The sequence below is a fragment of the Desmodus rotundus genome, chromosome 4 (assembly GCF_022682495.2).
Source record: "Desmodus rotundus isolate HL8 chromosome 4, HLdesRot8A.1, whole genome shotgun sequence".
Taxonomy (NCBI): Eukaryota; Metazoa; Chordata; class Mammalia; order Chiroptera; family Phyllostomidae; genus Desmodus; species Desmodus rotundus.
Window position 1 is genome coordinate 21,297,966 of NC_071390.1, and position 13,337 is coordinate 21,311,302.

The 13,337-nt window shown below is 50.7% G+C and overlaps 1 protein-coding gene across 3 annotated transcripts in view; it reads left to right on the top strand.

The window, feature by feature from the left end:
* FBXW4 (F-box and WD repeat domain containing 4) overlaps window positions 1–13,337 on the top strand; it is an 80,772-nt gene that overhangs the window by 39,507 nt on the left and 27,928 nt on the right. The gene's annotated exons all lie outside the window — the stretch shown is intronic.

Genomic DNA, 13,337 nt, shown 5'->3' on the forward strand with positions numbered 1-13,337 from the left:
TCATTGAGAAATAAGCACTCCCAGCAATACTTAGCACCTCCTCTTTTCCTTTTACTGTTCTTTTCCCTTAATTTTTCCAAATGCTGTGTCTTCCCACCCTTCTCTTCCATTCTGTGGACAGCTCATAACCTGAAAGAGTCAGAGCTTATGTGTATGGATGTGATAATTGAGGAAAGGGGTGTTGAGGATGGTCACACCGGGGCTCCAAGAAAACACTGTTGCTCCCCAGGCTATTCTGCTGGGCCTGGGAGGGCACCAACAGATCATAACCTTTAAATGCAGACTTGGTGGAGGAAAGAGATGGAATCGTGGAAACAAATTAGATACATCTATGGGGGGTGTTCAGCTGGAGAAAATGAGCATTTCTTACTAATTGGAGTGCAGGGCATTTCATTACTGAGCTCATTACAAGGGGGAAGAGTGCAGCAGGCCTCTCTGGGGGTTCTCTGGACTGTCTTTTTCCCTTTTCAAGTATAATTATATTTAGTTGGAGGAAGAGTCAGGAGTTGCTCTTGGTAACCTTGCAGAGCACCCAACAATTTAAAGGAGTGTTTGGAGACAGGTAGAGAGAGGGAGAGATGGACCAGTGGGAGGGTGCTTGGAGGTGCTCCCTCATTCATTGTCAATGACAGAGAAGTGGGGAAGCCCACAGGTGGTGGTGGGCAGTGGGGGGCTCACTTCTGGAGTAAGACAGAGGAATTCTGACAGACAGTAAAAATGGTCAGAAACCCTGCCTCCCTGGGAGACCATTTTAAAGTTTATACTGAAAGTACCAAATGGGGAGATTGAGGTGCAGTGCAGTGGGTCGACAACTGTTGTTTCCCAGCATGCACTGGATTGCACCTGTGGGGCCAGGGAAGGGCTGGGGTGGGGGTGGGAGGGGGGGTCTGGCCTCTAACTGAGCTGGGTGGATACAAACTTTGGTCTAGGCAAGGGCGGCCTGGTCCTCTCTATGGAATATCATCTGAGTCAGGTGATGTCGGCTTTAAAATTCTGGCTCCCTTTCCTGCTGCTGCCACCCTAGGGCTCACGTCTCCAGTCCAATCAGTCCCCAGGAAAACTCCGATTCAGAGTGTAGCTGGTATTCATTGTTCTCAGGGAAGCTGGAAAAAGGGACTGATTTTCATGGGAGAGTTTCTGCCATGACCGGAGTCCCAGGAGCAGGGTTACAGAATCTCATTTAGAATCAGTGCTTGCTGGATTTCGTCAAAGTCCTAGAGTTTTTGCTTTCTCTCACACAAACCATCCTTTACTTTCACCTCAAGTCCCTGCTTAGCTCAACCTGTCTGAGGTTTCTGGGACTTTAAATACACAGAATGTCTTTCTGTGGGTAGTAGGCCTAATCCCTAATGGAGGCCTAACCCCATTCTTCATTCCTCAGCCTGGGACCTCCCCAGTGATTGGGTGAACCTGCAATTTGAGTTTACTGAGCACCTGTAGGAGGTAGCTTCTTTTATCTGCCCCTTTCTTCCTTTTTACCCCATTCCCCATAAAGAGGGAAAAGTTTACCTTTGTACGATTTGACTTCCCCAAGAAAAGGAGAAGAGGTGATCAGAGGAAAGAATTAGCACCTCATGAAAACTGGCTGAGATGGATAGCCAATGCTATTTATTTTATTTTATTTTATTTTCAGGCACAGACCCTGTGCCCTTCTCTCCCTAGCTTGGTGTGTGCGCCTGCACCTGTTGCAGAGCCTGCGCACCTGTTGCAGAGCCTGCGCCTCTGTGTGTGTCAGGTGGCAGGCAGGTTCCGTGGTCTCTGGGCACCCTCCCCCTAAGCACGAACAACCTCTCCCGAGATGATCCACGTGGGGTCCTGCCTTTCACCTCAGTACTCTGTGTTGATGTCACTGCTTCTCCCGGTACAGAGTCACCCCAAGATGACACCTCAGCATAAGTGACTGTGCATGTGTGTGGATTCTTAATGCCACTGGGCCCTTGTTTTCTTTTCCTTAGACCAGGGGTGTCAAAGTCATTGTCACTGGGGGCCACATCAGCCTTCAAAGGGCCGAATGTAATTTTGGGACTGCATAAATGTAACTACTCCTTAACAGTTAAGTGAGAGCTTGGTGCTGCCGCCGGGTAGAAACAAGGTGCTGGGCCGGACAAAACAAGGTGGAGGGCCGGATTCGGCCGTGGGCCTTGTGTTTGCCACCTGTGCCCTAGAGCATGGAGGAGGAGCTAGGAACCTAGTTACTGAGTTTCTGGCAATCACCATGTTTCCTGAAGTCCTTCTGTTCTCTAGATTATCTTCCCCAGCCTTCCCCCTGGGACTCTCCTTCCCTGTGAATTTTCCTCCTACCGGTGGTGGAGTGCAAGGACACGTTTTCTGAAAGACGTGGGTGGTTGTGGCCCCAGGGGAGAAGGCAGACCCTGAGTGAGGGCGGGTACTGGTGAGTTGACTGGAGGGCCCAGGCTTGTGAGGTGGCAGCTGACCTGAGGGTTCTGAGCGGGTTTATGGTCAGGGCCTAAACTCCTTGGCTTTTTCACAGAGGAAGATGGGAAGGTGGATGGGGAGATGGTTTTCTCTAGAAACCTTCTTGAGGATACCTCAAGTCAGCAGCGGCCAGGGTCCAGCACTTGGCACACGTCCTGTGTAGCAACGACAGTCTGAAGTGGGCTGGGTCACCCAGCCAGCAAATCAGGAACCCCACCCTTGCTGAGTGTGTTTGCAAATTTGTGTCTTGTCTTTTCATTCTTCTGAAAGGTTTGATTCCATCCCAAGTGGCTTAGTGGGAAAGAAAGGAAACTTCCAATCAAATGCCCTTGTTGGTATCCTAAGGTTTATTCAGAGAGAGACCCGTAGTTTTTATAGTTTGTGATTTCAAAAATGAGTAACAAAAACATGCCACCAGAACAAATCTGTTCCAAAGCAAGGACTGAGGATGTGGTGGGAGTGGTAGGGCTTACCTTGAGGAAGTGGGCAGGACAGGCAGCTGCCTCGGAAAGGGGTTCCCAAGCCCAGCGGTGCCCAAACTCCTATGTGAAAGACCCGTTACACGTCAAAGACCTGGTGAGAACAGTCCCTCCCCTCTTCTTCTCTAGGTGGTAGGGCCGCAAAGGGCCTGGAGTCAGGGCTCTGGGGCCCAGTAGAAGGGAGCCAATGGGGCAGAGGGACCTGTGGGTGGGGCTCTGTTTCTGGAATTAATGAAGGAGACAGGCAAGTTAAGATCATCATTGGAATCCCCTCAGCCCATTACAGGAGGCCTTGGGCAGGCTGGGGGCCAGAGTACATGGTTCTTGGGAAGAAGTGGGTTCTGGCAGCCTCTGGTGTCAAGCCTCCGTTTGGAAAGCCATGCAGACCCGTGACCAGTGGGACTGCACGGGTCTGTGGGGACCTGGGGAGCGGGAGGCCCCAGAGTTTTGTGGTCAGGCTGCCTGAAGCCATGAAGCCATGTTTGTGCCCCATCCTTACCGCCATCACCAAGAGGAAGAAAAATTCCCACCAGGCCTCTTGGGACAACTCTGGCTCCACTGGGACTTCAAGTCTCAGAAGGGGGATAACAGGTACGAGGTGCTGTGGGATCTCTGTTGGCTGTTTATAATCTGAATCCTGGGTTTGAAATTAATTGGATTGCAGAAACAACTTCTTTTTATTATTTTTTCAAACCACCTAAATACCCCCAAACCAAATTTAAAAACCCCCAAGCCTTTCATCCTTCTCCCTTCCCCTGTGGCTGTATTTGCCAGATAGTGAAAAGTGCTTCCCCAGCCTCCTTCAGGCTGCTGTGCTGGACAAAGTGAGAAACCCAGGGAAGGAGGAAGGTGGTGCCAGAAGGCCTTGCTGCTGCTCACCGCCCCCTCCCCCTGAAACAAGCTCTGAGTCCCCTGGCCTGCCCCAGCCGCCTCGCTGTCTGGGCTGCAGCCCAGACAAGCAAAGGCGCCTTGACCAACAACAAGCCTCAGTTGTGTTGCGCCTGTGGGGGAAATGCTTTCTGGAGCCCAGGGATCTCCTCTGAGAACCACCTGTGCCTCCTGGCCTCCTGTCTGGCCTGGGCCTTTTGGCACAGAAGCCGCTGCATTCCAGCCAGCAGGCTGATGGTAGAGTGGGGGGCAGGAGGGGCTAAGGGGGCTGTGGTCAGTTTAAGGGGCACAGATTCCAGTCTGCCCCTTTAAGGCCCCTGGTTGACTCAGGGTCTCCCATGGCCAAATTTAAACATGGCCATGGTTAAATTTGTCCTGGCGGTCATCAGCACTGACAGCAGCTTTCTAAAGTGGTCTGCAGAATAGGGACAGGGAACCCAAGGTCTCTCTTCTTACCTGGTTCTTGACGCTTCAGGAGGGGAACACTTCTTGATCATGAGTCCCCGCTGTCTCTCGGTTGCCTGTCACTGATGGTGATAACGACGGGGATGAGGATGACAGACGCTGGAGTGCCAGCTAAGTGCCAAGCACTATGCCAGACCCTTGCAGTAAGATCTCCGTTAATCTTCCCGAATAGGTACTGTCACCACCTCGATTTACAAGTATGGAAACAGAGAGGTTACTCACTGTGCCCAAAGGTACAGCTGTAACTGATAGGCCTGGGGTGTGAGCCTGGCATCTGAGTGCAGAGCTCACGCTTTTCAGCTTCTGTGCTGCACTGTCTGTTCTCTCGGCCCAGGTGATCTCACTGTCATTTGGGATCAGACCTTCTTGATTGTCTTGAATGGCTTCCAATTTTTTAAAAATATGAATTGAAGACTCGACTCTCTGGCTGGACCTCCAGCTGCCTAAGGGCAGGCCTCTGCGAGTCTGGTTTCTCCTGAACACCCCGGCACATAGCCCGGGCCGGCTGGGGTGGCCCTGAGGTGCCTGTGGAAGGAATGAGACCCCTAACCTGTCTGCTTCCAGCCTGGCAACTGCCCGGGCACAACCTTGTTCCGTGAGAGGGGTGGTCAGTTCCAGAGTGAGAGCTTCCACAGCGGACACACGGCGGATGCAGGGACAGCAGAAGCTGAGAAGACAGAATCCAGGCCAGGTGTGACTAGAGCTGAGCCAGTTGTTTTGAGCGGACAGGCCCACTCGTCCCCCGTGGGTTATTGGTCTGGGCCATTCCCAGAAGGAAGGGGTTGTACCAGGAGCAGTGAGTGCGGTGTGAGGAGAGGATCTGCTTTCCTGCCTCTGAACCGTGGGTGTTTGGACTAGCCACCCAGTCCTTTGTGGACCCTTCTGTAGAGAATCACTTTGAATCTCTTTGGTAGTGTTGAGCTGGGGGTGACGGATGGGGGGAGGGTGGGACAGAACTTTCTAGCAACTGGTCCAGGCCAGTGAAGGAGCGGGGTGGGGTAGCACACCATATTGCAGCCATTTTTATGGCTAGATCTCGTTGTTGGATAAACAAGCAAAAAGTTTGACCTGACCGCCACCTACAAGCCATGTGCTAGATTGCTCCAACTGCCCCAGCCGTGGTGGCCCCTGCATGTAATTCACCTGGGCGCTCAGAGACGCCATCATGTTGGGTGTGGTTTTTGATGACAAGCAGGAGTGTGATCCCACTTCTGTCGCTGTGAGTGGAGAGCAGCCGGGAGGCAGGGTGGTAGAGAGTGGCCAGTGGTGTGGAAAGCCCAGATTGGCTCCTTTTCATCAGTCCTGGCATCTGCTGGGTCATCGTGTTAGTGGTGGAGTAGCCCTGGAGAGCAACTGGCTCCAGGGTTTCTAGGCACAGCTGCAAAGGTCTGCGTCAAAAGGCAGGAGGGTTGAAGGCCACGTGGGCGGGACTCAGCCCCCTAATGTCTTGCCTCTGCTCAACCAGAACAGCTCCCCTGGTTCTTGTTTTATAAATCTATTAGAGATGTTAACTCACCGAAGTTTTCTGTGGTTGTTTTTAAAAGTTAGAAAACATTGTTCTAGTGCATCTATTTCCCATTTTACAGACAAGAAATGTGAGGCCGAAGGAGGGTACAGGCTTGCCCAAGGTCAGACAGCTCACGAGCAGCTCATCTGGTATGGAATGCTGATCTGTCGGCCCTGCCCCGGGCCTTCCCGGTGGTGTGTCCGGGGCTGCCCACCTTGGTACAGCCCTGGCTTGTACCCGTGTTCCTGCCTGGCAGTGATCTCAACTCCTCATTCTGCCTCTCACCCAGGCACAGCTGTTTGTCCCTCAGCCCCTCTGGTTTTGGTTTTAACCTTTTCATCCTTCCAGAGGATCTGCTTCCCTCTCTCTCCTGGTCTTGGTCAGGGCCGTCCTGGGGCAGCTGTGGGAGGCTGGCAGTAAGCACATGACATCCTGCTGGAGCCCACATCCTGGCCTGTGGACACCTCAGCACTGACCCCAGATAAGCTGAGCGCTGCTTTCACCACGTGCCTCCCTTGCCCCAAAGCCACCCCTAGGCAGAGAACTCCCTTTCCTTCGCTGGGTGGTAGAAGCTGCTGTGGTAGCAACAGCAGATTTAGAGCCCTGGGTCTCCCTGTCTCCGCACCCCCAGGAGAGTCTCTTTCCCTAAAGCTTCCTGACTCAGGGGGGGTATCTATGAAGGTCCACAGTGTAATGTGAGCTACAGCCCTGTGGCCCTCTGGCCCCCACTTCATTCTGCCCCGGCTCAGTCCCACCACCCTTTCCCTGTTTGCTTCATACATGCAGAGCTGTGGTGCCAGGTACAAGCCAAGTGCCTTGCATGCCCCTGCCTCGCAGAAAGCTGTTGGGACCACTGGCCTTGATTGGAAGGCACAGATTGGGTGGGTGATGCTGTGGGTCCTTGTCCAGGCCCCAGCCCCAGCTGCCCCCACCAGCCCTGGCTCACCACGGGACTCAATTCAGAGGCCTCTTTTGTTTGACTCGCACAGAGCAGCCCAGCTCACTGTTCCCACATGCCGAAGTTTCCCCGCCATTCACTGGGAAGGCTGAAAAGCCCTCAGCTAATTGCGTTGGGCTGAAAATTACCACTTCCCTGCATGCGTTCCCCTGCTGCTGAGGACATTTGTGTCACTGCTGTATTTAGGGGGAACAAAGGCCCCCTGTGGGGAGAGCCCAGGTACGAATGTGGGGTGGGGGGAGTAATTGCAGTCTCTCCAGGTGAAAGCCCCTGTTAAACTTCAGTAAGTCAATTAGGCTTGGGGGGGAGGGCTGGGACCCCACAATAAACTGTTCCCACTAAGCAATTAAAGAAAATCATTTTAGCTTTGAGGAGAGAAACTGCTTATTAGAAATTTTGTGGGTCCCCACTTCTTCCCTACCTCAGCCCCCCCCCTTGGGGATGAAACAACAAAACGCCTTCCTCAATAGAAGTGTTTCTCCTCCTCCCACTCATTGTGTGGCCTGAAAGCACACACTGTGGGAGGGCAGAGGGAGGGCCAGAGACCGGCTGAAGGGGGGGAAATGGCAGGGGCTTAACACCTGGGCTGGCTAGAAATCACCGCTGCCCAGGAAGGTTGGGGAGAGAGACTCTGTGGGGCGCAGCACCGAAAGCAGAGGTGGTGCGCATGTATGTGTAGGGCGCGCATGTGCCCAGGGAACCGCTTTCCTTTGCTCTGCAGGCAGCAGGTGTACCTGCGTGGGTATGTGTGCGTCATCCCGGGTGCCCCCTCACCAAAAGGAACAAACACAGGCTGTGTATGTGTATCTGCTTCCACATGTCTTCTCAGCACAGGATGGCAAGGCCTAGCCAGCCCTGCTGGCCATGCCCCTCTTCCCAAGGCTGTGACTGGGCCCAGGTTGTCTTTCCTCCCAGGAGCCAAATACCGGTACCTGGGAGCTGAGCCACAGCATAGCTTTCCACCTGCGACCTTCAACAACTGAGGGCTGGATAGCCAGCAGCCACCTCCTGGCCCTGGGCTGGGAAAGGGCTGCGGGGAGGACTGGATGGACATGCTAATCTCCAGTGTTCCTCCTGTTGCTTGGGTGGGGGTGAGGTGCGGAGACTCAGCAGAAAAGAAATCAGTGGCCTGGGATGCTTTCTTGATGTGCAGCTTGGCTGAAAGGGCTTATGGTGGTAGTCTGCAGGTGATGACACTGCCCTCTCCTGCCAAATCTCTGAGGAGCAGTGCTGGTTGGAAAGATGGGTTGATCTTATCTGGGGAGGGTGATGGGGAAGAAGGTAGATTTATACATCCAAAGTCTATAATCCGGTTAGGTACAGGGGTAGCGTTAGCACCACACCCAGCTGCCCCCAGCCTTGGTACTTTAGGGGAGGGCCTGGTGGCGCTGATGGCGGGCATGGCAGCGAGTCAGGTACCGCCCTGGCCCCAGTGCTTCCCTGTGGCTCATGATGTGTTTGGCCTTCACTCCAATGTTCCAGAAAGGTGAAATTAAACATCAAGGGGTTGACTTTTCCCAGAAAACAAATATGCCAAGGTATTTGCCTACCAAGGGGCCTTAGGAGGTAGCAGTTGGTGCCTACAGGCTGCCAGTGGGGAGGTGAGGGCTGTTGACAAAGTCCTGAGCAGGAGCGTGGAGGTAAGGGTTTATGGGGAGCAAATGCTGGTTAGCACTTGGAGGTCTTGGGGTGTGTGTGTGGAGTAGCTCAGAGAGGAGCAGGAATGGGCTCCACGTGGTGGCTTCCTATAAGGAGGTGGGTTTTCGGAGGAACCTGAAGCTCAAATACTGGTCATGTTTTGCTTCATTTTTTTATATGTACATATCCATACCTGTACTCGTATGTAGCTATAGATATAGATACATACACATAAGTGTCTATTTATGTAATGTATACGATATGTTTATAGAGTGTTTATATGACATGATATCATTTATTATTTTATGTTCCAGAATGTGTTTCTCCGTGTATGGGCGGGCCTTGCTTTCCTCACACCTAATTTCTGATTTATGACTTCAGTGTCTTTCTGACCTAGGGCCAGCTTCATTAAAAAAGAGCGAGAGGCTCTTTTTGGACTGCTTTAGGTTGTATGGGGCTTTTTGATTTGTTTTTTAAGAAAAACAACATTTTACGTGCCGTGTGTGTTTTCTGTTTGGTCCCTCCTGCGTGTGTGCATGTGTCGCTGAATCACTCAGGGGGACTCAGCAGTGGAATATTCAAGTTTGCTCATATGGTCAAATTTATTTTTACCTTAGCTTTTGGGCCATAAGTATTGGGGCAGGGTAGGAGAGGGATAAAAGAAGTTGCAACAAAGGAGTTGCTCGAAGTTAAGTTTTACTCATGTGTGTGTAATTTTAAACTTTTAATGCTGGAAAATTTCAAACATACACACAAAGAAAAAATGGTAAAATTAACTCCTATGTTTTCATCCCTAGCTTAATTATTTTGTTTGTCCTTAATTCAAACTAGAGAAGTACCCGGAAAGTATCTTTAGGTTACCCATGTCTCAGGTGCCTGGCACTGTCGTTGTTGAAAATAGAAGGGGCTGAGAGGGGACCAGACTCTCTCCCACCAGAGTGGTTTCCAGCAGAACTTCCACTCTCATCAGTCTGTAGAAAAGGACCCGTGTGCCAACTCTCTGAAGACCAGGGCTTTCTCACTGAGAAATGATAATCCCACTCCTCTAACAGCCTCCTTAGCTGTGTTGTCCAGACCGTGTCCTCACCAACTGCTGGGAGTGGGAGAACATATTTTTTTCCCTGGCCTAGGTGTAAGAGCATACCTATCCCCCTTTTGAAATTCCAGGCCAGCCTTTACTACCCTGTTCTAACTGTTCTCCTAGCAGACCCACCAGCTGTTGATTTCATGGTTGTGGGGTGTCTTCATAGCCAGGCCTCAAGGTGTCCAATAGGTGTCTGATAAAGCCCTTTGCTCATCCATCAGTGGGGACATTCATATGGGTGAGAAATTTATCAGCTATTGAACGAGGCACTGGAGTGGCCAGGACAAATTGGTTGTAGTGACAGAAACCAAATTCACATTTACTTAAATACAGCTGGAAATGTTTGGCTCATGAAGTCCAAGGGCAGAGCGGAGCAACCAAGTCAAAGAAAGAGCACAGATATAGCTGGGCTCAGGGGAAATTGGCCTCAGAAGCCACAGTGCTGCCAGGACTTTATATTTCTGGGGTGTTCATCTTTCTTTCTTCCTGGATCTTAGCTTCCTTCTCCCAGCTGACCGGCTTATTCCAAAAGCTGCCAAGAACTCCTGAGTTTTGGCAGCTCATTGCTTAAGTCATGGAGAGTGACTGGCATCCAATAATCTCCGGGCAGAGGCCCATTGGCCCAGCATGGGTCAGCTGCCCACCCCTGGATCAATTAACGGTGGCCAGAGGATGGAGAGTGTGTAAGAACAGGGGAAGTCTCTCTTGAATCGTGTGTACGGAGGGATGGTGTAGGGCAGACAGAACAGTAGGGCTTACTATTTTTATAGAGGCCAAATTGCTCCACGTCATCCAGTCCCAAAGTGCCTGTGTGGATGGCACTGCCTTTCATCTCCGCTTCCTCGTTTCATTACTAGTCTGCTGATCAGTGAGTCTTCCTTTGTCAACTGTTGATGGTGTCCTTAGAAAAACCTGCCACTTTCCTAGTGGGTCATGTACAGGGGAAAGACCCTGCCTGCAGACACGTGGAGCTAGACAAATGAGCACCCTCCCTGTGAGGCAGAGAGAGACTGGAGCCAAGTCCTGACCTGGCTGGTCCTCCTCCAGAGGCAAATGACTAGCGGGCAGCCTGAATCAGACTCTGGGAGTACAGTTTACCTCCCAGAACTGGATGGAAGATGGAGACTCCCGCTTCTTCCCTCCTTAGTGCCATTGTCAAGAGGCAGGAGATCTTGGGGAGGAACAGAGTTCAAGGTCATAATTCCTGATGCTGCTAACTACTCTGGAAATCAGGAAGTTCTCAGAACTTCATCTTCCTGAAGAGCCCTGGGATGGAAGTCATGCGTAAAGGGACCTCAGCACCCTCACTTCTACACTCTCTCCAGCCTTGTGACTTTTCCACTTCCCCACGTAATGGAAGTCTCCATTTGTGTGGCCACTGTGAGGGCTCTGGGGCCCTTGTCGTCTCCCATTACAGGGAAGGAGTTCACACAAGAGTTTTATTTTCTTTAAAGATTTTAATTTATTTTTTAGAGAAAGGGGAAGGGAAGGAGAAAGGGACAGAAACATCGATGTGCGAGAGAAACACTGATCGGTTACCTCTCATACACCCCCAATGGGGACCCTGCCTGTAATCCAGGCACGTGTTCAACCAGGAATTGAACAGCGACGTTTTGGTTCACAGTCCTGGGCTCATTCCACTGAACCAAACCAGCCAGGGCAACATAAGAGTTATTGGTTGGATTTGCACACCAAGGTTTGGCGCTGGCTCACCTCTACAGTGAACACCCTTTTTCTTAAGGAATAGGTTTTACTTACTATGTATATAGACACACAGTCCTCTCTTTTCTTCTTGTCATGGATCATACATCTGTAACCCTGCTGTGTGTAATTCATGATGCGTAGAGGCCCTATAGGTCTACCAACCTCCATGACACCCCTCCCCTTTCCTTAACTTCCTTCACCCTCTGCAGTAGCCTTCAGGGTAATGGTGGAAAGCGCAGCAGCAGTCAGACCAGGTGGAAGAGTGTAGAACTTCACCTTCCCTTCTCTTCCCTCTGACTTAATGGGAGAGAAGTAGCCCAGGGATAGATGGCGGTGGTGAGCCTGTAAGTCGACACTCACGCCCTCTGCCTCCCTTTTTATTTTAACTTGCTGGATGTCACTGTGACACTCCTTTTCATTGGTGGGTCATCAGGGCCTCTCTTACTTCAAGCCTGGCAAGAGTTAGGAGGTGAGTGGATGAGAAAGGCCGTGCAGTTATGTGGTGGGTAGTCTGGAGGGGCACTTCTGCCCTCTGAATCCTCAGAGAGAACCTCTTTCTATAAGGTCTTGGTTACACTTTGATGCTTGCCCCACGCTGGTGCTTATGGAACATTGAGAATAAAAATAAGAGCCAGACCAATATCTCAGGACTCCATTGCTGGTCTAAATGTTGCAGTGGGTCAGGGACATAGGACCTTCGGGTCGTAGGTCACGCAGATTTCTCTTTGACCTGTTTTCATCTCCTCTTCCCTATTTCTCCTGCCCAAAGTCCAGATCAAGTCTGAATCTCGAGGTCCCCCTGTGGTTTGTTAACGTGGGTATGTTTAAAAGAATCAAACTTTAAAATAAATTTGTTGCGTTGGTGTCCTGACTAGCTGTGTGGCTTGCCAGTCAGGCTCTGCTTTCCTCTCTGCAGAGCCATAGCTGATCCTAATGGTTCTCATCGTCCTTCCGTCTCATGCCTTTATTCAAATGCCAGCCACTTACGGTCTGTTCATCAGCAAACCTGAAAAAAAACCACCAGATTGTCTGGCCTTAGTCTCCCCAGTAATCACCAGACCACACGGGCTGCCCGTGCCCAGCTGAAGACGTTAGTAGCATGGTAGCCCAGGCCTTGGGCCTGACCACTACCATGATGTCAAAATGGACCACCTAAAAGGAAAAATGATTTGTTTCGAAGCTGGAAATATATTTTGTGCTTCAGGCTGAGGTAGCCATAGCAGCGACAGTCATTGAGTCCCCAGTACATACAGGTACTGTTGTGAGGTACGCTGTCCCCTCTGCCTCTGTTGGGCTCCCAGTGGAGTTCAGAAGCCCACCTGTTTAAAGAAGCTTGTTGTTCACCCCCTTACAGAAAGAGTGGTTAGGAAGCAGAAGTTTAGGGGGAAAGTACTGTAAGAGGAGGGTGAAATTTGTAAAATTCTCAGAGGCAACTGTTTCCAGGCCCTAACCACTTAGAAGCCCTCCAGGTGAGCTGGGTTCAAGATGTAGCCAACTGACTCCTTGGTTTGTGTGATATTACTCCTAATCTAAACTCAGATATTCAGAATGCAGCGTACCGCCAATGTGCAACCCTTCTTTCAGGCAACTTCAAAATGAATATTGTTGTTACCGTCTTTATTTTAATTTCTCATTTTCTGTGTTCTTTTACTTTTTACCTAAGTAATATATAAATATGTTCAATTGTACAAAGTTCAAACAGCTTAAAATACACAGACTATAAAGTAAAACTCCTCTTCAGTTTCCCGCGGCCCCTCACCACACCGCTCTTTTTGTAGGAAGTCCGGTATGCGTCACTCCAGATCTCGCAATGTGAAGCAAATATCGGACACGTATAACTTCATGAATACGGTGTATGTGCATTCACACACAAATGTAGGGTTCTGCTTTGTTTTAGGCTCACGTTATGCGTTTGTTCTGCAACTTGACTTCTTCCCCTACCCATATGGTCCAGAGGCCCTGTGCTGTCAGACACATCTCTCTACCACATTCCTTTCACTGCTGCGTTCTAGTTCGGAGAAGGCGGTGCACTGTGGTTTACTGAGCCATCCAACTACTGCTGCTGGACACTGAGGTTGTTTCTAGGGTTTGCTGTCATAAACAGTGCCTTAGGGCAAGTCTGCGTACTTGCCTGTTTGTGCATGTAATCAGATATTTTTCGAGTAAAGATACTTAGAA